Source organism: Dipodomys spectabilis, unplaced genomic scaffold, assembly GCF_019054845.1.
Source record: "Dipodomys spectabilis isolate Male_0828 unplaced genomic scaffold, ASM1905484v1 ptg000091l, whole genome shotgun sequence".
NCBI classification, from domain to species: Eukaryota; Metazoa; Chordata; class Mammalia; order Rodentia; family Heteromyidae; genus Dipodomys; species Dipodomys spectabilis.
The window spans coordinates 1,560,090-1,583,661 of record NW_024870768.1 but is presented as its reverse complement, the minus strand read 5'-3'; the positions used below and the strand labels follow the sequence as shown (position 1 = coordinate 1,583,661).

Below are 23,572 nucleotides of genomic sequence, written 5' to 3'. Positions count from 1 at the left end.
TAAGCCTAAGCCAGCCAGTATTGCAGCTTGAATTCAGGATCTCCGCTCTTGTTTGGTTTTGGTTTTGTGGATTTTTTTGGTCAGTTATGGGGCTTGAACTCTGGGTCTGGATGCTGTCCTTACGCTCTTTAGCTCAAGGCTAGCCATCCACTTGAGCCACAGCGCCACTTCTGGTTTTCTCAGTGGTTTATTGGAGATAAGAGTCTCACAGACTTTTCCTGCTTGGGGTGGCTTTGAACCACGATCCTCAGATCTCAGCCTCCTGAGTAGCTAGGATTACAGGCATGACCCACAACGCCTGGCTAGGACCTCAAGCTCTTACTCAAATTTTTCTCCTTACAGATTGGAGCTTTAACATTTGAGCCATGGCTCCATTTCCAGCTTTTTACTTACTAATTGGAGATAAGAGAATCTGATTTGTCTGCGTGGGCTGGTTTAGAACTGTGGTCCTGGGGTTGGACACATAGCTCAGTTGGTAGAACACCAACCAATGAGCATTGGGTACTGAGTTTAAGTGCAGGTCTTGGACCAAAAAAGAAAGAAAGAAAGAAAGAAAGGAAGAAAGAAAGAAAGAAAGAAAGAAAGAAAGAAAGAAAGAAAGAAAGAAAGGAAGGAAGGAAGGAAGGAAGGAAGGAAGGAAGGAAGGAAGGGAGAAAGAAAGAGAGAAAGAAAGAAAGAAATAGAGCTGTTGGCTGGGCGCCGGTGGCTCATGCCTGTAATCCTAGCTACTCAGGAGGCTGAGATCTGAGGATCATGGTTGAAAGCCAGCTGGGGCAGTAAAGTCTGTGGCTCTTACCATCAATTAACCACAAGAAAACCAAAAGTGGTGCTGTAGCTCAAGTAGTAGAGCGCTAGCCTTGAGCTGAAGAGCTGAGAGACAGCACTCAGGCCCAGAGTTCAAGCCCATGACCACCACCACCACCAACAACAACAAAAATAGAGCTGTTGGTCCTTGTTCAGCCTCCTGAGTAGCTAGAATTATAGCAATGAGCCACCAGGACCACAAAATCAAGTAGTTTTGATTCAGTTACAGGTGAAGAGGTTATTACATTTCATCCCTCAGAAATGGAAATTTATTTAGCGACATTGGATCATGTCAATAATCCTAACTACTCAAGAGTCTGAGATTTAAGGACCGAGATTCAAAGCTGGCCCAGGAAGGAGAATCCACAAAACTCTTGCATCCACTTAACCAGCAAAAGCCCAGAAGTGAATGTGTGGCTCAAGTAGTAGAACTTGAGCTTAAGCAGGGGCGGGGGAGGGGGACAAGTATGAGAATGAGGCTCTGAGTTCAAAGCCCTAGTAATGGCACAAAAAACATTAAAAAAAAAAAAATTTACCTCTCCAGCCGGGTGCCGGTGGCTCACGCCTATAATCCTAGCTACTCAGGAGGCTGAGATCTGAGGATTGAGGTTCAAAGCCAGCCTGGGCAGGAAGTCTGTGAAATTCTTTTTTTGGGGGGGGGGAGGGGAGGGCAGTCGTGGGGCCTGAACTCGGCTGAGATCTGAGGATTGAGGTTCAAAGCCAGCCTGGGCAGGAAGTCTGTGAAATTCTTTTTTTTGGGGGGGGGGGAGGGGGGGCAGTCATGGGGCCTGAATTCTGGGCCGGGGTTCTGTCCCTCAGCTCTTCAGCTCAAGGCTAGCACTCTACCACTTGAGCCACAGCGCCACTCCTGACTTTTTTCTTTTTGTTTATGTGGTACTGAGGAATTGAATCCAGGGCCTCATGCATGCAAGGCAAGCGCTCTACCACTGAGCCACCTTCCCAGCTCCTCGGTGAAACTCTTATCTCCAATAAAACACCAGAACACCGGAAGTGGCACTGTAGCTCAAGCGGTAGAGCACTAGCCTTGAGCTGAAGAGCTGAGGGACAATGCTCAGGCCCAGAGTTCAAGCCCCACTAGACTGACAGAAAAAAAAAATTTACCTCTCTATACAAAGCCCTTTGCATGCTATATTGACACAGCACTGTTATAAGACTTAATGGGTGGGCTGGGAAGGTGGCTCAGTGGTAGAGCGCTTGCCTTGCATGCATGAGGCCCTAGGTTCGATTCCTCGGCACCACATAAGCAAAAAGAAAAAAGCCGGAAGTGGCACTGTGGCTCAAGTGGTAGAACGCTAGCCTTGAGCTGAAGAGCTGAGGGACAGCACCCAGACCCAGAGTTCAGGCCCCATGACCGGACCACCCCCCTCCCAAAAAAAAAAAAAGACTTTTATAGACTTTCTTACCTAGGCTGGTTTTGAACTGGAATCCTCAGATCTCAGCTTCTTGAATAACTAAGATTACAGGCATGAACCATCAGTGCTCCATTCTCATCAATCCTTTATTTATTTATTTTTTGTTTGTTTTGTTTTTTTTGTGGGCCATGGAGCATGAACTCTGGGCCTGGACACTGTCCCTCAGCTCTTCAGCTCAAGGCTATTGTTCTACCACTTGAGCCATAGCACCACTTCTGGCTTTTTCTGCTTATGTGGTGCTAAGGAATCAAACCCAGGGCCTCATGCATGCAAGGCAAGCACTCTTCCATTGAGCCACCTTCCCAGCCCCCAACAATCCTTTATTAAGCATTTGCTGCTATGTGCTGAGGATGTTGATGAATCCCAGAGAAATTCTCGGCTTTCATAGAGCTCACTTTCTGCGCCAGAATCAGTCAAATAAAATATCATTCATATTTATCGATCACCTACTATATGCGAGACACTGAGGTTTGAATGTGTGATTTTTGTTATTGTTGTTTGTTGTCTGTGGGGTTTGAACTTTTGGGCCCTGGGCATTTTAACTCAAAGTAGTCCTCTACCACTTTAAGCCACAGCTTAACTTCCAGGTTTTTGGTTATTAACTGGAGATAAGAGTCTCACAGATTTTCCTACCTGGGCTGGCTTTGAACCACAATCCTCATATCTCAGCTTCCTGAGTAGCTAGGATTATAGGCATAAGCCATCATCCCCTGACTTATTTAATTAAAACAGACAAGATTCCTACTCTCCCATGAATCTAATTCCAGCAATGGAGACAAATAATGAAATGAGTCAAGTAAGACAAATTTTTGGTCATTCTTTTTTTTGGGGGGGAGGGGGGATTCTGGTAGTGGAGCCTGAACTCTGGGCCTGGGCGCTGTCCCTCAGCTCTTCAGCTCAAGGCTAGTGCTCTACCACTTGAGCCACAGCGCCACTTCCGGCTTTTTTCTTTTTGCTTATGTGATGCTGAGGAATCGAACCCAGGGCCTCAGGCATGCAAGACAAGCGCTCTACCACTGAGCTACCTTCCCAGCCCCATTGGCCACTCTTTTTTTTTAGTGTATATTAGTTTTAAACTAGTTGTGTTTGGCATGTATGTTATATTTTAATCAGAATAATACCCTTTATTCCTCCCTCTTTCCCCATTAAATAAGACAATTTCTGATTGCACTATGTTATCAGGAAACAAGACAAATTATAAAAGAAACAATGATCTGGAGAGAGAACAGAGAAATTTAGATAGGGTAACCAAGGAAGATCTCTCAAAGAAGGTAGCGTATTAATTGTGATTTGACTAACAAGAAGACTTAGCTAGGGACATAGAAAAAACTCAATGCAGGACTTTGGGCATGGCTAAAATAAATACTGGAGAACTTGCCTAGCAAGCATGACGTCCTGAATTCAATCTCCAGTACTGACAAAAAGGCATGAGAGAAAGTATGAAAGAGACAGCACAAGAGAGGGCATGAGAGAGAGAGGAGCAGCAGTAATTGCTCATGCCTCTAATTCTAGCTACTCAGCTGTCTGAGATCTGAGAACTGAGGATCACAGTCCAAAGCCAGCCTGGTCAGGAAAGTCTGAGATTTTTTTTTTTTTGTCGGTCGTTGGGGCTTGAACTCGGCCCTGGGCGCTGTCCCTCAGCTCTTCAGCTCAAGGCGAGCGCTCTACCACTTGAGCTACAGCGCCACTTCCGGTTTTCTGGTGGTTTTATTGGAGATAGGAGTCTCACGGTCTTTCCTGCCCCGGCTGGCTTTGAACCGCGACCCTCAGATCTCAGCCTCCTGAGTAGCTAGGATTACAGGCGTGAGCCACCAGCGCCCGGCGAAAGTCTGAGATTTTATCTCTAATTAACCACCAGAAAACAAGACGTGGAGCTGTCGCTCAAAATGGGTAGAACACTAGCCTTGAGCAAAAACAACTCAGAGGGCTTGAACTCAAGCCCCACAGCTGACATACACACACAAAAAACCCAACAAAGCTAGATTGTGGTTCAAAGCTAAGGTACAGTGCCCAGTTCCGGAGTTCCAGCCCTAGGATTGGCACAAAACACAAAACAAAGAGAGAGAGACAGAGAGGGGCGGGGATAGGAAGGAAAGAAGGAAGGAGGTAAAAGTCTCACGGATTTTCTTGCCTGGACTGGCTTTGAACCATGATCCTCAGATCTCAGCCTCCTGAGTAGCTAGGATTACAGGAGTGAGCCAGCAGCTCTGAGACTCTTACCTCCAATAAACTACCAGAAAACTGGAAGTGGGGTCTGGGAAGGTAGCTCAGCGGTAGAGTGCATACTTTGCAAGCATGAGGCCCTGGGTTCGATTCCTCAGCACCACATAAACAGAAAAAGCTGGAAGTGGTGCGGTGGCTCCAGTGGTAGAGCACTAGCCTTGAGCTGAAGAGCTGAGGGACAGCGCCCAGACCCAGAGTTCAGGCCCCATGACAGACAAAGAAAATAAAAACAAACAAACAAATAAATAAATAGACACAAAAATAGCAAAACTGAATACAGGGAAAAGCATATTCAAAGATGACCTGAAGTAGTCACAGTTGCTGACAAAGGAATTCCTTCCACTGTCAAGGTTGAGATGTGAGATGTTGTCTTCTCCCTGTGAACTAGGCCCTGAGAGGAGACTGGAGCCGGGACAGATTCTTTACAGGTTTTGTTTTTGTTTTAGGGATTATAGAAAAAAACAAAAACCTTGACTCCAACCAGCCCAGTTCTTGGAATGAAAAGAATGCCTCTAGGTCCCTCTCTCCTTAACAACTGGACCCACCTTCATTGTTCTGTTAAGGATTGACAGACTAAACAGATAGCCAGTAATCTAGCTCTTGCTAGCCTGCTGACGACATCCCAAGTTTACTATAAACTCCGCCTTTTTCACATGTATATGTTAAACTCCACTAAACTCCTTTGTGTATGTTTACTTTAAGCTCCCCTTTACTGTTGAATTCGTGAGTCATTTAAACCCAAAATGATAGGCTGGTTTAAACAGCCATTATGTGACAAAGTGTAACCTCACTGGCCACCTGCGTGTGGTCTGGTATGACTGCAATCTTTTGGGTGTGTGAAAATCTCATTGGTCGCCTACGTGACCAGGCTTCACCTTGTGATTTTTGCCTTTAAAAACCTAAGCACGTGGGCCGCTGGGGGTCGCAGTATCAGCTCCCGAGCCTGTGCTGCGGCCCTGGCCGGTCAGTGTAGGAACTTTCTCAATAAAGTTGCTTCTTTAATATCAACTTTGTTGCGGTGGGCTCTGTCACTCCGGACGACTAGGTGGGCTTGCCTGCCTGAGTAGGGGTCTTCCTACTACACCTGCCCCCTGGAAATGTATGATCTAGTCTCTTCTAGGATGCACTGCATAATCTGAATTTGCCTTCATGGTCCAAAGTTGCCTGGGAAGCCATCCTCTCCTGTCCACCTCTACTTAACAGTGATAAATATTTATTTTTGTGCCCATACTGGGGCTTCAACTCAAAAGCTTCATGCTCTCTCTTCACTGTTTTGTTCAAGGCTGATGCTCTACCACTTGAGCCATACTTCTGGCTTTTTGCCGGTTATTGAAGAGTCTCATGAACTTTTCTGCTTGCTTCCTTGAACCAAGATCCTCAGATCTGCCAGGTGCCCATGGCATATGCTTGTAATCCTAGCTACACAAGAGGCTGAGGTCTGAAGATCGCAACTCAAACCCAGCCCAGGAAGGAAAATCCATGAGACTTTTACCTCCAATTAATCACTAGAAAACAAAAAGTGGAGGGCTGGGAAGGTGGCTCAGTGGTAGAGCGCTTGCCTTGCATGCCTAAGGCCCTGGGTTCGATTCCTCAGCACCACATAAGCAAAAAGAAAAAAGCCGGAAGTGGCCCTGTGGCTCAAGTGGTAGAGCGCTAGCCTTGAGCTGAAGAGCTGAGGGACAGCACCCAGGCCCAGAGTTCAGGCCCCACAACTGGACAAAAAAAAAAAAAAAAAGAAAACAAAAAGTGGAGCTGTAGCTCCAAGTGGTAGAGTGCTAGCCTTGAGCAGAAAAATCTCAGAGACAGCACATAGGCCCCAAATTCAACCCCCAGGTCTGACAGAAAAAGCCAAAAGTGGCACTGTGTGTGGCTCAAATGGGAGATTGCTAACCTAGAACTGTGCTCAGACCCAGAGTTCAAGCCCCAGGACTGGCAAAAACAAAACACAACAACAACAAAAAAATCCACTTCAGATCTCAGACTCCAGAGTAGCTAGGGTTACAAACATGAGCAACCAGGGACAGGCTATATTTAATTTTAACTATACAAATAACAGTAAATACATTCCTGTTGTAAGCATTCAATCTGATAGGTTATTTCTTCTGAGAGCTGTGTATTCCCTAGAAGGAAACTTAACAGAATCTTTTCTAATCCATTTCTCTGCAGAGATATGCATCTAGCTGTTGAGAGCAAAAATGATGATGTGGCCTAAAGTGGACTAGAAAAAGCATGAGAATAAAATGGGTTATGCGAAAATGTAGAAGAAAAAAAACGATTACATGAGAAATAGGCTTGTTCCAAGACACACTTGAAAGCATGGACAGTGAATGTAAAAGAGAAAATAATGATCACATTATCTGTAGTTCAACTATGTTTTTAACATTGTTATAAACTCTTCATATGCATTTAACTCAATGCTTCCAGTGTCCATATGAGGTCGATACAAATACCATCTCCATTGTATGGATAAGGAAGCTGACTGAAAAGACTTTAATTCTCATACTCAAGGTCACCATAGCTAATATATATCCAAGCTAGGGTTTCTGGTGATGCATGTCCAGAGTCAAGGTTCTTACCCTCTGGATTATGCCACTGGTAGGGAAAACAGCAATTAGTGTGTAATAGAGGAAACTATCAATTGGCAGGTGTGTGTGTGTGTGTGTGTGTGTGTGTGTGTGTGTGTGTGTGTGTGTGCCACTTGAGCTAGAGCTCCACTTCCAGCCTTTGACGGTTTATTTGAGATAAGACTCTCATAGACTTTCTGCCTGGCTGGGTTTAAAACCTTAATCCTCAAATCTCAGCCTCCTGAGTAGCTAGGATTACATGTATGAGCCATCCAGGCACCAGCTTCAACAGAGTTCCCCCCCCCACCCACACACAACAATATAAATCATTAAAGCAAAGCATGGCTTGTACACTCTTGGAATAAAAACTAGTAGGATGATCAGCTAAGAACACCAATCTACTCCAAGGGTCAGCTTCCCAGGTATGCTACCCTAGGGACTTCTGGCTTGCTTTGATACATTGCTGTCATTGCCTTGAAGTTCTTAACAATTTTTTCTTTGAACTTGGTTTTTGTTAGTCTGGTCCAATGTGACAATGGGGCATTCACTTGAGCAGAAGGGAAGGGATGCACTAATGGGCAGGTCACATGGATTGTGAGCACTGCAGGCAGTGTGCATGCTAAACAGTTGATCAGACCACCTGGTATGCACAAGCAAAGGCCCCAAAGGGAACATTAGGCCAGAAACAACTACTTTATTTATTTATTTATTTTTGGGTCTGGTCGTGGGGCCTGAACTCTGGGCCTGGGAGCTGTCCCTCAGCTCTTCAGCTCAAGGCTAGCGCACTACCACTTGAGCCACAGCGCCACTTGGCTTTTTTCTTTTTTCTTATGTGGTGCTGAGGAATCGAACCCAGGGCCTCAGGCATGCAAGGAAAGCGCTCTACCACTGAGCCACCTTCCCAGCCCAGAAACAACTACTTTAGAAGCAATAGCACAGGCAACCATGGTGATAGCCCTGGAAGAAAGGTGGGTCAATACAAGTAGGAAGGGAACTGAGATGAGAAACAGTCTTGTGATTCTGTCACCAATGACTGCCTTGCTGAATGCGTTCAAAGATAAACTTTTTGGGCTATTTCCTGGGACAGGAGCTACTGCTCAGGCAGTACACCTTGGCAAGAAATTATTACAAAGTAAAAGCATGCCCATAGCTATTGCAGTAAAGTACGTGAATACATGATGAGATTATTAGAATTCTTTAAAGAGTTTAGAATCTCTGGTTTCCAAAATTGGTAAAACAGTGCAAACAAATATCCAGGGTCTGGGAAATAGGAACCATAAATAGAAATAAAATGTGTTTACCATCCAGGCACCAGTGGCTCACACCTCTAATCCTAGCTTCTTAAAAGGCTAAGATCTGAAGATCGTGGTTTGAAGCCAGCTGGGCAAGAAAGTCTATGAGATTCTTTTCTTTTTGTGCCATCCTTGTGCTTGAGCTCAGGGACTGGGCACTGTCCTTGAGATTTTTTTTCTCTCAAGGCTAGCACTCTTACCACTTGAGCCACAGTTCCTTCTGGTTTTGGTAGTAGTTAATTAGAGATAAGAGTCTCACTGACTTTACTGGTTAGGCTGGCTTCAAATCATGATCATCAGATTTCAGCCTCTCGAGTAGCTAGGATTATAGTTATGAGCCACTGGCATCTGGCTGTGAGAATTTTATCTCCAATTAACCATCAAAAAACCTGACAAACAAAGCAACAAAAAAATCACATGGTACATTATAAATACATTAGAAACAATAGCAAGAAAGAAAAAACCACTTGTGTCCCAATCATGGGGTTCATTTTACTTAACATCATCTTATCTGGTCATATGTACATAGCTTTGGGCCTTTTCTGCTTGTCCCAGACATATACCAGTTATTGCAAATAAGGAAAACCATGGGACCTATGTTTCTTTGGGCCTGGCTTACTTCACTTAATATAATTTGTTCCAAGTCTTTCCATTTCCTAACAAATGGGGCAATGTCATTCTTTCTGATAGAGGCATAGAATTCCATTGTGTGTGTATATATATAGAGATATATAGATATAGATATAGATATATATAGATATATCACATTTTCTTGATCCATTCATCTACTGAGAGGCATCTGGGTTGGTTCCATATCTTAGCTATGGTAAATAATGCTGCAATAAGCATAGTTGTGCTGGTAGCTTTAGTGTGGTCTTGTTTGTGATCATTCAGGTAAATGCCCAAGAGTGGGATTGCTGGGCCATAGGGGAGCTCTATGTGGAGTCTTTTGAGGAACCTCCATACTGCTTTCCAAAGTGGTTGAACAAGTTTACACTCTCACCAACAATGCAGTAGGATTCCCTTCTGGCCAGCATCTGTTGTTATTAGAGTTGTTGATTATAGCCATTCTATCTGGGGTGAGATGGAATCTCAATGTTGTTTTGATTTGCATTTCTTTTATGGATAGAGAGGTTGAGCATTGTACATATGACCAGATAAAATGATGTTAAGCGAAATGAACCCCAAGATAGGGACACAAGTAGTTTTTTTTCTTGCTTGCTATTGTTTCTAACATATTTATAATGTACCATGTGATTTTTTTGTTTCTTTGTATGGTCCTCGCCCATGGTATAACCCCTGTTCTCACTGTATTTGATGTTGGTCTAATTTGGGGAAGGGAAGGGAAAAAACAAAATGTTTAAGTAGGGATACAAGTTGACCCATTGTATGAGATGTATAAGACACTATGTTGAAAACCGAACTACAATTTGGGGTGGGGGAGTGTAGTTGTGGAGGTGGGAGGGAAGGGATGGTAGGGGAAAATAAAGGAGGAGTCAACAATGCTTGATAGGAAATGTATTCATTACCTTGCTCATGTAACTGTAACCCCTGTGTACAGTATTTTTACAATAAAAAACTTATTTTAAAAAAAAGTCTGGGGCTGGGAAGGTGGCTCAGTGGTAGAGCACTTGCCTTGCATGCATGAGGCCCTGGGTTCGATTCCTCAGCACCACATAAGCAAAAAGAAAAAAGCCGGAAGTGGCACTATGGCTCAAGTAGTAGAGCGCTAGCCTTGAGCTGAAGAGCTGAGGGACAGCGCCCAGGCCCAGATTTCAGGCCTCATGACAGACAAAAAAAAAAAAAAAGCCTGACATAGCTGGGCACCGGTGGCTCACACCTGTAATGCTAGCTACTCAGGAGACTGAGATCTGAGGTTCGAGGTTCAAAGCCAGCCCAGGCAAGAAAGTCCATGAGACTCTTATCTCCAAGTAACCACCAGAAAACTGGAAGTAGTGCTGTGGCTCAAGTGGTAGAGCGCTATCCTTGAGCTGAAGAGCTCATGGATAGCACCCAGGACCAGAGTTTAAGCCCCATGACCGACAAGAAAAAAGCCTGACATGGATGGAGCTGTGGCTCAAGTAGTAGAGTGCCAGCCTTGAGCAGAAAAAGCTGAAGGACAGCCCCTAGGCCTTCAATTTAAACCTCAGTACCAGCACACTAAAACAAAACAAACCAAGATTTTTTTCTCATAATTGAAGATAGAGCGGTGGAATTCATTATAAGGAGTGTGTGTGTGTGTGTGTGTGTGTGTGTGTGTGTGTGTGTGTGTGTGTGTGTGTGTGTGTGTGTGTGTGTGTGTGTGTGTGTGTGTGTGTGTCCTGGGGCTTAAACTCAGGCCCTGGTCACTGTTCCTGATCTTTTCTACTCAAGGCTAGTGTTCTACTACTTGAGCCACAACTCTGTTCTTGCTTTTTGTGGTTTACTGGAGATAAGAGACTCATGGACTTTCCTGCCTGGGTTGGCTTAGAACTGTGATCCTCAGATTTCAGCCTCCTGAGTAGCTGGGATTAGAGGTGTGAGCCACTGGGGCCCACCCAGGACTTTGGAATTATATACAAATTATCAAGACACCTTCCAGTTTTTTTTTTTTTCGTTTTTTTTTTGTCGGTCGTGGGGCTTGAAGTCTGGGCCTGGGCGCTGTCCCTCAGCTCTTCAGCTCAAGGCGAGCGCTCTACCACTTGAGCTACAGCGCCACTTCCGGTTTTCTGGTGGTTTATTGGAGATAGGAGTCTCACGGTCTCTCCTGCCCGGGCTGGCTTTGAACCGCGATCCTCAGATCTCAGCCTCCTGAGTAGCTAGGATTACAGGCGTGAGCCACCAGCGCCCGGCACACCTTCCAGTTTTTATCTGAGAACCACAAGTTATAAGAAATGTCAGCACTAAAATGCTGTTGTATACCTTTATATTTAAAATTAGATTAATACTAAATCCATTTGAAACTGAGTTGTATGGAGAGTAAATTTTTTTTTTTATGAAAGTAGTGCAGATCATTGGCTCTAGATGTAGTAAAGATTTTGTGTGTATGTATATATTTGTAATAAATATACATTTATATGTAATATATGTAATAAGTATAGTAATATATTTGTAATATATGTAAAATATATACATATATACACACAAATCTTTACTATATTTATCTACATATTTATATTCAAATATATATATATATATATATATATATATATATAGAGAGAGAGAGAGAGAGAGAGAGAGAGAGAGCGCTGAGGACCAAATTCAGGGCCCTGCACTTGCCAGGCAATGTGTTCTTCCACTGAGCTAAATCCCCAACCCCAAAGATTTGTATTTTGCAATAATTTATCAGGAATTTATTCCAGTCCTGGCCTGAAGCTGTCATGGTGCATTGCAGCTGCATGTTGTTCAGAAAGCATGGAAAAATTCATTGATAAGCTAAGAGTCATCACCAAGGGAGGAAGTGGTAGATTGGGTTATCCTCGTTTAGGTAGAGAAGGTGGAAAATGTGGTGATGTATGGGTTGTAGCAAATAAAAGAATGACATTAAGACAACTGAAAGACAAATATCCTCAGAAATGGCTTGTGGCTGGAGAAGGAGCAAACAGTCAGGTCAGTGCATTGAAAGGCTTCAAAGGAAAAGACTGTGAAATCCCAGTTTCTGTGGGTATTTCAGTAACTGATGCAAATGGGAAAATTATAGGAGAACTCAACAAAGGAAGAGAGAATTTTGGAACCTAAGGGTTGCCTTGGTGGTAAATTCCTTACAAATTTCCTACCTTTGAAAGGCCAGAAACGAACAATTCACCTTGACTTAAAACTGATAGCTGATGTTGGCCTAGTAGGATTCTCAAATGCTGGAAAATCCTCTTTACTAAGTCAAGTTTCTCATGCAAAACCGTTGATTTCTTATGCATTGACAAAATTAAAGCCTTAACTTGGAAAGATTATGTACAGTGACTTCAAACAGATATCAGTAGCTGATCTCCTGGGTTTGATAGGGGGACATGGGAACAAAAGAATGACCCACCAATTCCTCAAGCAGATAGAATAAGAACAAGACAACTGCTCTTTGTTACTGATGTTTCTGGATTTCAGCTTTCTTCCCAAACTCAGTACAGAACTACCTTTGAGGGGCTGGGAAGTTGGCTCAGTGGTAGAACGCTTGCATTGCATGCCTGAGGCCCTGGGTTCGATTCCTCAGCACCACATAAGCGAAAAGAAAAAAGCCGGAAGTGGCGCTGTGGCTCAAGTGGTAGAGCACTAGCCTTGAGCTGAAGAACTGAGGGACAGCACTCAGGCCCAGAGTTCAGGCCCCACGACTGGACCCCCCCCCCAAAAAAAACAGAACTACCTTTGAAACCATAATGCTACTTACAAAAGATTTGGAGTTATACAAAGAAGAACTTCATGCAAAACCTGCACTCCTGGCCATTAATAAAATGGACTCGCCAGATGCCCAAAATAAATTTCATACACTGATGCACCAATTCCAGAATCCTGAAGATTTTTTGAATATATTTGAAAAAGAAATGATTCCAGAAAAGATTGTGGAATTCCAACATGTCATCCCCATCTCTGCAATTACAGGAGAAGGAATTGAAGAATTTTTTTTTGGGGGGGGGGTCGGTCATGGGCCCTGAACTCTGGGCCTGGGCGCTGTCCCCCAGCTCTTCAGCTCAAGGCTAGCGCTCTACCACTTGAGCCACAGCGCCACTTCCTTTTTTTTTTCTTCTTATGTGGTGCTTAGGAATCGAACCCAGGGCCTCATGCATCCAAGGCAAGCACTCTACCACTGAGCCACCTTCCCAGCCAGGAATTGAAGAATTTTGAGTGTATATAGAAATCACTAGATGAACACACAAACCAAGAATACAAACATATCATGAGAAACAGTTGCTTAATTTAATAACTCTCAATACAGTTGTATAGTAGGCTGCCATTAAAACATGTTTTTACAAGTTCCAGAAAGGGTATTTTTTAAATCTAGTAAAAAAAAAATAGAATACAGTCTAGTCCTAAGAAAGAAATTCTGTTATTTTTAACAATATGGATGAATCTAGTATACATTGTGTTCAGTAATAAGCTAAGCACAGGAAGATAAACACCACATGATTTAACTTCTATGCAGAATCTGAAAAGTTTGAACTGATAGAAACATTAGAATGATTGTTAGAGACAGGGAGATGGGAGGTTGGCCAAGATGTTAGTTAAAATGTAAAAGGTTTCAGTAATTTTGAAAAAATTGTGTTGTGGGGCTGGGAAGGTGGCTCAGTGGTAGAGTGCTTGCCTTGCATGCATGAGGCCCTGGGTTCGATTCCTCAGCACCACATAAGCAGAAAAATAAAAGCCGGAAGTGGCACTGTGGCTCAAGTGGTAGAGTGCTAGCCTTGAGCTGAAGGGCTCAGGGACAGTGTCCAGGCCCAGAGTTCAAGCCCCATGACAGACAATAATAATAACAATAATAATAATCGACATAAAAGACTTCACATATTATGAAACAATATATTTGGGAGAGTTCACAATTTATAATTTTTTTTTTTTGTCAGTTGTGAGCCTTGAACACTGGGCCTGAGCCCTGTCCCTGAGCTCTTCAGCTCAAGGTTAGTGCTCTACCACTTGAACTACAGCACCACTTCCGGTTTTCTGGTGGTTTATTGGAGATTAGAGTTTCACAGACTTTCCTGCTCCAGCTGGCTTAGAACCGTAATCCTCGGATCTCAGCCTCCTGAGTAGCTAAGATTACAGGTGTGAGCCACTAGCGCCCAGCCACAATTTATAAATTTCTGCCTGGGCATGTGAAAAATAATCACAAATAGGAATTTTCCCTTTACATGAGCTTTATTGTAAAATGTGTATATTAGTTGTAGAAAAATTCAAACAGTAGATAAAACATATAGGAAAAATATTTTCTTCTTTCTACACGCAGTCCCTAAGTTCTTCCCAGAAAAAGCCATTGTTAATAGTTTAAGTTCTTGCAGAAAATTTTATTTTTTATTTATTTTATTATTTTTTTTGGGGGGGGGGTCTGGTTGTGGAGCCTGAACTCTGGGCCTGGGCGCTGTCCCTCAGCTCTTCAGCTCAAGGCTAGAGCTCTACCACTTGAGCAGCAGTGCCACTTCCGGCTTTTTTCTTTTTGCTTATGTGGTGCTGAGGAATTGAACCCAGGGCCTCATGCATGCAAGGCAAGTGCTCTACCACTGAGCCACCTTCCCAGCCCCTTGCAGAAAATTTTAATGCATGTATTTTGAACACAACAGAGGTAATTTATAAAGTTTCAAAAAAATTTATTCCAATGGTCTGAGGATGTCAAACAGTGGTAGAGAATATGTGAGAGCTTTAATTCCCAATGCTATAAAAAAGTAAAAACCAGGAATTGAACCATCATATATTATGATCATAGGATGTTGTTACCAATTATGTAAATATAATCATATGATTTTGCTTCCAATTACATCAGTTTAAAACCTGAAGTTGCTAAAAAAAATCTGGATGATAATAATTGTGAATTACATCAGTTTAAAACCTGAAGTTGCTAAAAAAAAATCTGGATGATAATAATTGTGAATTTATACAAAAGCAAATCAGAAAATTATTACAATAAAGGCATCAATAACCACATATTTATTGTATTATATAAAATTATGATAAAACATTGTGCTATAGTAGGTAAGGTTATGTCATTGCTAGGTATCATTATTACCCCTATGACATCCTATAAGTAATAAAATATTTTATTTAATTTTGTGCTGATAGTGGGGCTTAAACACAGGGCTTTATGCTCTTGCTTAGCTTTTTCTGCTAATGGCTGGGGCTCTACCACTTGAGCCACACCTCCATTTCTGCAGTTTTACTAGTTGGAGATAAGAGTCTCAGGGAGCAGTTAACTCCCATTTCCTTCAGGTAAGCAGGAAATGCTTTTTCTCTCTCTCTGTAATTTAACCTTGCTTTTGAGCTATCTTTCTTTAACCCATAATTTCCCTTAGAGTGTACTCTGTTTGTTTTCTTTTCCTTCCTTCCTTCTTTTCTTTCTTTCTCTTTCTTTCTCTCTTTCTCTCTCTCTCTCTCTTTCTTTCTTTCTCTCTCTCTCTCTCTCTCTTTCTTTCATTTTTTTTTGCCAGTTCTGGGGCTTGAACTCAGGGCCTGGGCACTATCCCTGAGCTTCTTTTTTTTTATTTTCCTGTCAGTCATGGGGCCTGAACTCTGGTCCTGGACGCTGTCCCTCAGCTCTTCAGCTCAAGGCTAACACTCTCCCACTTGAGCCACTTCTGTCTTTTTCTGCTTATGTGGTACTGAGGAATCGAACCCAGGGCCTCACGCATGCAAGGCATGCACTTTACTACTGAGAGGCCTTCTCAGCTCCCTGAGCTTCTTTTTGTTGAAGACTAGCACTCTACCACCTGAGCCACAGCACTTCTGGTTCTTTGTGTTTATGTGGACTGAGGAATCAAACTCAAGGCTTCATGCATGCTAGGCAAGCAGTCTACCACTAAACCACATTCCCAGCCCTCTCTTCCTTTAAAAAAAATTGAAAAATTTATTATACTAACAGAAGTATAAAGTATGGAAAATTAGTGTTTTTGAATCATTTCAGAATGACAGAACGTTTCCCACTAACAGATTTCAGCTTTTAGCACCTTTGAAAAGAAATACAGAGTTAAGAAGTGGCACTACAAGCTGCATATTACAGAGAATTACTGTCTAACAAGGTGCCGTTTGTATAGCAGGACAGTCATTTGGTTTATTTCTCTACATGTTTGAAGACTGCCACAATACACGTAAAGAGGAGGAAGGTGTTCACTTAATTCACAGCTGGTGGTTAGAAGTTGGAGTAGAGATGCAACACCGGAAGCCCAGGCTGGACGCGGTAGCCCAAAGGCACTTATGATGCAGTACCTCGTCTTGTTCTCCCATCGCACGGTGCAGATCCAGTCAGTGAAACTGTCTCAGAAGCAGGCACTTGCTGTGTGTAATCCAGCGCCATTCTTTTGCATAATTTGAATGGTTTCTCCAGATTGGTGAGTTGGCTTAAAATTTGTTCTACAACATTTGTGGTCCACTGATTGACTTTGCTGTGCTGGCAGGCCTATTACCACTGATGTCACTTTCAATGGCCTCTTTGACAATGTTGCTCACTTTGTCAACCACAAAAGAAGTCTCTGAAGCCTGGAAGTCTTCCATCTTCACTCCAGCGTGTCGCTTCCACCACATCCCCACTTCTTTTTTTGAGCAGAGCCCCACAAAAAGATGTAGCAGGCTCCTAGTTCTGCTTGATTGTGATTGTGATCTGGAATTGTAGTCATTCAAACATTCTAATTCCTCTAATCATAATCTTCCTCACTAGTAGTGGGTGTGGCGGGTATTAGAAACAGGATAATACAACAAGTATGGGGGGGCTGGAGATGGGAGGGAAGGGATGGGAAGGGGAAACAAAGGAGGAGGCAACAATGCTTGATAAGAAATGTACTCATTACCTTGCTCATGTAACCCCTCTGTATGGTGTTTTCACAATAAAAAAGTATTAATAAAAAATAAATAAAACAAATACGGAATATAATATGCAATTTGCCATTTTTACATGAACAGGATAATATCATATTTTTTCACTTTTGACAAGATGCCTTGGAGATCTTTTTACCATTGCAAACAAAACCATTTCTTTTAAACTACTACAGAGAATTCCTTCATTTGTGTGTGTCTAAAGCTGATTTCTTTACTCCCCTGAAGGATAAAGTGGCTTTAATTTTTCACTTTTATAGTGCTTCAATGAACAACCTGGTATGGGCCACTTCGTGGCCAGGTGTATTTCTCTAGGTGGACACTCAAAAGTGAGTTACTGGGCTATGGAAAATTGTTATTTTCCATTTTAATACAGACTTCTAGCTTCTGGGATATAGCTCAGTGGTATAGTGTGTGCCTAGCATGCCCAATGCTCTGAATTCAACCCTCAACACAGTAAAGATTTTTTTTTTAACATACTGCTGAATTGCTTTCCAAAAATACTATGCGGGAGGAAGGACAAGATGCAGAATTTGAAGCATCTGCCATTTTTACTTTTTGGAAAAGAAGAATTTAGTGACATAGAAGAGACTCGATTTGAAGAGAAGACAAGAAGCAGAAACCACAAAGATGATGGCAAGAAAGCAGACAATCACAGAGAAAGAAAAGCCAGATGTTCTGAGCTAGTCCCTGGCTCTCCTAACTGTCGAAAGGGAAATCAAAGATTCCAATACATGGTAAAATGGACTGACTGCTAACTCTAGCTCACAGATCACTCTCAAGTACACAGGCCTTAACCTCGGTACAGGGATTTGTGAGGTAGCGACTACTCACTCCAGTGTGGGAGGCTAGGCTTGATGAAAAAAGACATTATATGACTGGCTTTATCTAGGTGTGCAACAGTTAAGTCACTTTTTTGAGAGAACCTATTGTTGGAAGCTAAGTTACTATGAGACCTGGAGCAATCAAGCTTAACAAATCATAGGACACTCTGCCATTGAATTTGGGTTTAAGTCATTTCTAAGAGTGGTTGAGGAGAGGGAGGAGGATCAAGGAGGGCCCCAAAGAGAAGTTTGGATGATAGGAAGTTACATTGTTAGCTCAGATGCTAGAGGCGGTGCCTCAGGAAGCCTGACAGCGTTGGCTCCTGCCAAGTCAAGCAGAAGAAGCACTAGTGTAGTAGACATTGTATTCACTTATAGAGGAATGCAGTGGCAACTTTACCAATAGAGGTGCCCTTAGAGGTCGTTGAGATGACAAAGGCAGCTATTCCCTGGCAGTGTAGGAGTCTAGGGACTCCCTGGTGAGCAACACCAAGTAGGAAGGATTAGAGGCAGCTGGGACTGAGGGAATGGGTACAAGAGCTCTCTGCGGCTCTGCCCTCTCTGACCAGGACAGAATCCTATTACTTGAGGCATTACTTGAGAATAGCAATGAAGCTTTGAGCCTGAGGCTGCAAAGTATCCACTAACTAGGGCCTGCCCCTAGCTCCATGTGCTGACTATGGAGTGAAACAGAGTCCTCTGTCCAGACCTATATCATGTGAAGTCCACTGCCTCTTGCATTCCATAGGGAGAGAGGGAGGGAGATAAATAGAACAACGGAAAAGTCATAGTTTGGTTATAACACTGTCATTTGTTTTTTTTTTTTTGGTTTATTTGTTCTGATTTTGTCCCCACCTCCACCCCCTATATATGATATAGGCCATGTATTTTTTTAACTGTCTTTTGTGCCAGTCCTGGGGCTTGAACTCAGGGCCTGGATGCTGTACCTAAGCTTCTTTTGCACAAAGCTAACACTCTGCCCCTTGAGCCACAATGTTACTTCTGGCATTTTTTCTGCGTAGTTTCTTGGAGATAAAAGTTTCATGGACTTTTCTTCCAAGGCTGGCTTCAAACCATGATCCTCAGGTCTCAGCTTTTAAGTAGGTAGGATTACAGGCGTGAGCTACCAGCAACTGTGAGACTTTTTTTGTTTTGATCAGTCGTAGGGCTTGAACTGTAGGCTTGGGCACTGTCCCTGCACTCTTCAGCTCAAGGCGAGTGCTCTACCACTTGAGCCACAGTGCCACTTCAGGTTTTTGAGTGGTTTATTGGAGGTAAGAGTCTCATGGACTTTCTTTTCTTTTCTTTTTTTAATCGGTTATGGGGCTTGAACTCTGGGCCTGGGCGCTGTCCCTCAGCTCTTCAGCTCAAGGCGAGCACATACTATTTGAGCTACAGCACCACTTCCGGTTTTCTGGTGGTTTATTGGAGATAAGAGTTTCATGGACTTTCCTGCCCAGGCTGACTTTGAACTGCGATCCTCAGATCTCAGCCTCCTGAGTAGTTAGGATTACAGGCGTGAGCCACTGAGCCTGGCTATTGTGATACTCTTATCTGATTAACCACCAAAAGGCCAAAAGTGGAGCTGTGACTCAAAAGTGGTAGAGCCTTCAGCACAAAATCTTAATCCTGAGTTCAAGTCTCGACCAGAGGGTGAATTGGAGATAAGAGTCTGAAAGACTTTCCTGGTAGGCTGACTTTGAATTGTGATCCTCAAATCTCAGCTTTCTGAGTAGCTAGGATTACAGGCATGAGCCACCAGCACCTAGCTTAGACTAATAGATTTATTTATTTATTTGTTCATTTCACTTTCTTTTTTTCCCCTGCCCCCCCCCCTTTCTTCTTATGGTTGGTTGTGGGGCTTGAACTCAAGGCTTGGGGACTGTCCCTAAGCCTCGTTTGTAAGCCTAGCACTCTACCACTTGAGCCACAGAGCCACTTTTGAGTGTTTAATTGGAGATAAAAGTCTCACAGGAGGGCTAGGAAGGTGGTTCAGTGGTAGAGCACTTGCCTTGCATGCATGAGGCCCTGGGTTCGATTCCTCAGCACCACATAAGCAAAAAGAAAAAAGCCAGAAGTGGCGTTGTGGCTCCAGTGGTAGAGCGCTAGCCTTGAGCTGAGGGACAGCGCCCAGGCCCAGAGAGTTCAGTCCCCATAACCAGACCCCCCTCCCCCCCCCAAAAAAAGAAAAAAGTCTCACAGGAACTTCTTTTGCCCAGGCTGGCTTCAAACTATGAACCTCAGACCTAAGCTTCTTGAATAGCTAGGATTACAGGCATTGTGAGCCACCAGAGCCTGGCTCCTAAGAGATTTTTCTTTTTTTTTCTTTTTGTCGGTCATGGAGCTTGAACTCTGGGCCTGGGCACTGTCCTTGCGCTCTTCAGCTCAAAGCGAGCGCTCTACCGCTTGAGCCACAGCGCCACTTCCCTCCTAACAGATTTCTTAACACAAATTCTAAATGAAAGGAGGGCATGGAAGGACATAATTCAAGCCCTGAAAAACAGTAATTTTCAACCTAGTGTAGCTTTCATAATTAAGACAGAAAAAACAATCCTTCTATAATAAACAAAGGCTAAAGGAATTCATGACTACTAAACTAGAACTGTAAAATATGCTGTAAAGGAATACTATCCATAGAAGAAAAAGATCAAAACTTGGAAAATAAAGGAAAGAATAAATCCTACTAGATGAATAGGTTAGCAAAGGAGGAATAAGGAAGAAGTAATTCTTTTTTATTTTTTAAAGGAAACTTGGCAGTTTTATTGAGTAACTAAGAAAGGAGGCTAGCAGACAAAAAGCAAATAGACAAGTAGAAAGGCACAGGCACACTCTAACAGTGTGAGTGCTTTCAAAGGGAGAGAAACAGTAGGCTCTTTGACATTAGGGTTATTTATATGATAAAGGCAGTAGGTCTGACTTAAAATTACGCAGAGAGGGCTGGGAAGGTGGCTCAGTGGTAGAGCGCTTGCCTTGCATGCCTGAGGCCCTGGGTTTGATTCCTCAGCACCACATAAGCAAAAAGAAAAAAGCCGGAAGTGGTGCTGTGGCTCAAGTGGTAAAGTGCTAGCCTTGAGCTGAAGAGCTGAGGGACAGCACCCAGGCCCAGAGTTCAGGCCCCACGACTGGACCCAAAAAGAAAAAAAAAATTACGCAGAGATAGGTTTTTATCTTTGCTCTTCATCACCCTTGGTGTCTTTATACTTTCTAAGTTCCTGGTTATTGTTCTTTTTTTTTTTTTTTTTTGGGTCCAGTCATGGGGCCTGAACTCTGGGCCTGGGCACTGTCCCTCAGCTCTTCAGCTCAAGGCTAGTGCTCTACCACTTGAGCCACAGGGCCACTTCTGGCTTTTCCTGCTTATGTGGTGCTGAGGAATTGAACCCAGCGCCTCATGCATACAAGACAAGTGCTCTACCACTGAGCCACCTTCCCAGCTCCTTGATTATTGTTCTTATAACTGAAAAAAGAAACTAAAATCAAGTGGCTCAAGTGGTAGAGTGCTAGCCTTGAGCAAAAGAAACTTAGGGACAATGCCAAGTCCCAGAGTTCAAGCCCCAGAACCCGCATCAAAAACAAAAACAATAACAAAACAAAACATCTGTGACTGTAGTGAAACTACATAAAACATATATTTGTAAATAATAGTTTTCATTTAAGTATGAAGTGTTTCCAAACTGAAGCAGGCTTCTATTGCTTCCCTTTAGTTTCAGGTGTTTCCTTTTATTTTTGCCAGTCCTGGGGCTGGAACTCAGGCCCTGAGCACTGTCCCTGAGCTTCTTTTGCTCAAGGCTGGCATTCTACCACTTGAGCCACAGCACTACTTCTAGCTTTTCCTGTGGTACTGAGGGCTTCATGCATGCTGGGCAAGGACTCTACCTACGCCACCTCTCCAGTCCCTCAACGGTTTCTTTTTATAATTTGTATATGTAAGATACAAATTGGTTGGGGGAAGGCAAGACTAGTTAGCATCATTCAACAGTAATAAGCTTCTAAAGGTTGGGTGCTGGTGGCTCATGCATGTAATCATAGCTACTCAGGAGGCTTAGATCTGAGGATCTCAGTTCAAATCCAGCCCAATTAACCACAGAAAACCAGAAATGAAACTGTGGCCCAAGTGGTAGAGTGCTAGCCTTGAGCACAAAAACTCAGAGATAGCACCAAGGCCGGGAGTTCAAGCCCCAGGACTAGCACCCCACCCCCCACTCTCAAAAAAGCCCCTATAGTCCCAGCTTCAGACTCTACTTCAAGCATTCCTTTACTGCTCAAAGATGACTCTGCACCTTTTTTTCTCTCATAGACCAATTTTAAAGCCCACTTAAAAACTACTATTTAGGGATGAACCCTCACACTCAATCTTCCTGTGATCTTGCTACCAATGTATCTTTTGCTGCAAGTCTATAATCTGCAATGTACAAAACACTGTTTAAAGGTGTTTTGGATGCCCTTCATGTATCTTCATTGAACACTTTGTTAAGTGCATGCTATACAGCAGATGCTGTTGTATGGTAGATCCAGTCACGAGAACAGAGAAGCCACCATTTAAAAGGCTGAGTTGGAGTCTTTATTGGAGCGCTAGTGGGCAGCAGTGGAGGCTCTAGTAACAAAGGAGGCTCTAGTAACAAAGCCCTACCATCTTGAATACAACTAACACAGGGCTTATATGCCCTCCCAAACACCCAAGGTACATGAAATTAATATTAGCAAAGTAGAAAGCAAATCATATGTGAACACAATCAAAGTAAAAACCAGTGAACATTCAAATCTAACAAGGATGTTAAATATAAGCCAAAACAAATCAAATGTGGACACAAGGGAAATCAAGAACCAATCATCTGGGGCTGGGAAGGGGCTCAGTGGTAGAGCGCTTGCCTTGCATGCCTGAGGCCCTGGGTTGATTCCTCAGCACCACATAAGAAGAAAAAGCCGGAAGTGGCACTGTGGCTGAAGTGGCAGAGTGCTAGCCTTGAGCTGAAGAGCTGAGGGACAGCGCCCAAGCCCAGAGTTCAGGCCCCACGACCGGACTCAAAAAAAAAAAAAAAAAAGAACCAATTATCTAAGGAGAGTAAGACTTTTCTGGAACCCACCAACTCAAAATACATCTGCAAACAAAGACTGTCCTTCACCATCAAGGCCCATTGCTCAGACCCAGTCTACTTACTTCAGTGCCAAGGACATGAGATAATCAAGCATAGACACTGCTTGTTTGTTCAATCCAAGAGCAGGATGCAACGAAGTGCTGTAGGGACAGCTGTGATGAGTTGGCACAGGGATCCTTAGTTGATAATCAGAAAAAGAATCAAAGGCATAGCTGAATTTTGTACGTATCTAGGGTGGAGGAGTAAAGACTACTAGAGGCAAAGAGAGACATTCTACAAAATGGTACAGAAAATGAGAAGCTGTTATTAACTTAATGGATGTGTGGTGAACTTCATTGTCATTAGAGCTAGAAAAGTGATCAGAAAGCTGGGTGCTGGTGGCTCATGCCTATAATCTTAGCTACTCAAAAGGTTGAAATCTGAGAATCGCAGTTCAAAACCAGCCTGGGCAGGAAAGTCTGTGAGACTCTTATCTCCAATTAACGACCAGAAAACTGGAAGTGGTGCTATGGCTCAAGGTGGTAGAGCACTGGTCTTGAGATGAAGAGCTCAGGGACAGACAGCACCCAGTCCCAGTGTTCAACCCCCATGACTGACAAAAAAAAAGTGGCCAGAGGTCAACAAAGACAGTACCACTGATGTTGTTGAGTAGTATATTAGGACTTTGGAAACAGATAAGCATGGTAGATTAAAGCAATTCTTTGTGTTTATGTGCTGCTGGTCCTGGGGATTAAAGTCAGGGCCTGGGTGCTGTCCCTTTGCTTTTGTGCTCAAGGCTAGCACTCATCACTTGAGCCACAGCTCTACTTCCAGCTTTTTGGCTAATTGGAGATAAGAGTGCAATAGATGGGCTGGGAATGTGCT

The 23,572-nt window shown here is 43.2% G+C and overlaps 2 pseudogenes; one reads left to right on the top strand and one right to left on the bottom strand.

Annotated features, from left to right (window-relative positions):
- The first annotated feature begins 11,675 nt into the window (after window positions 1-11,675).
- On the top strand, window positions 11,676-12,902 carry LOC122112032 (annotated as a pseudogene).
- Window positions 12,903-16,224: 3,322 nt separating this feature from the next.
- LOC122112061 lies at window positions 16,225-16,490 on the bottom strand (annotated as a pseudogene).
- Between the last annotated feature and the right edge of the window lie 7,082 nt (window positions 16,491-23,572).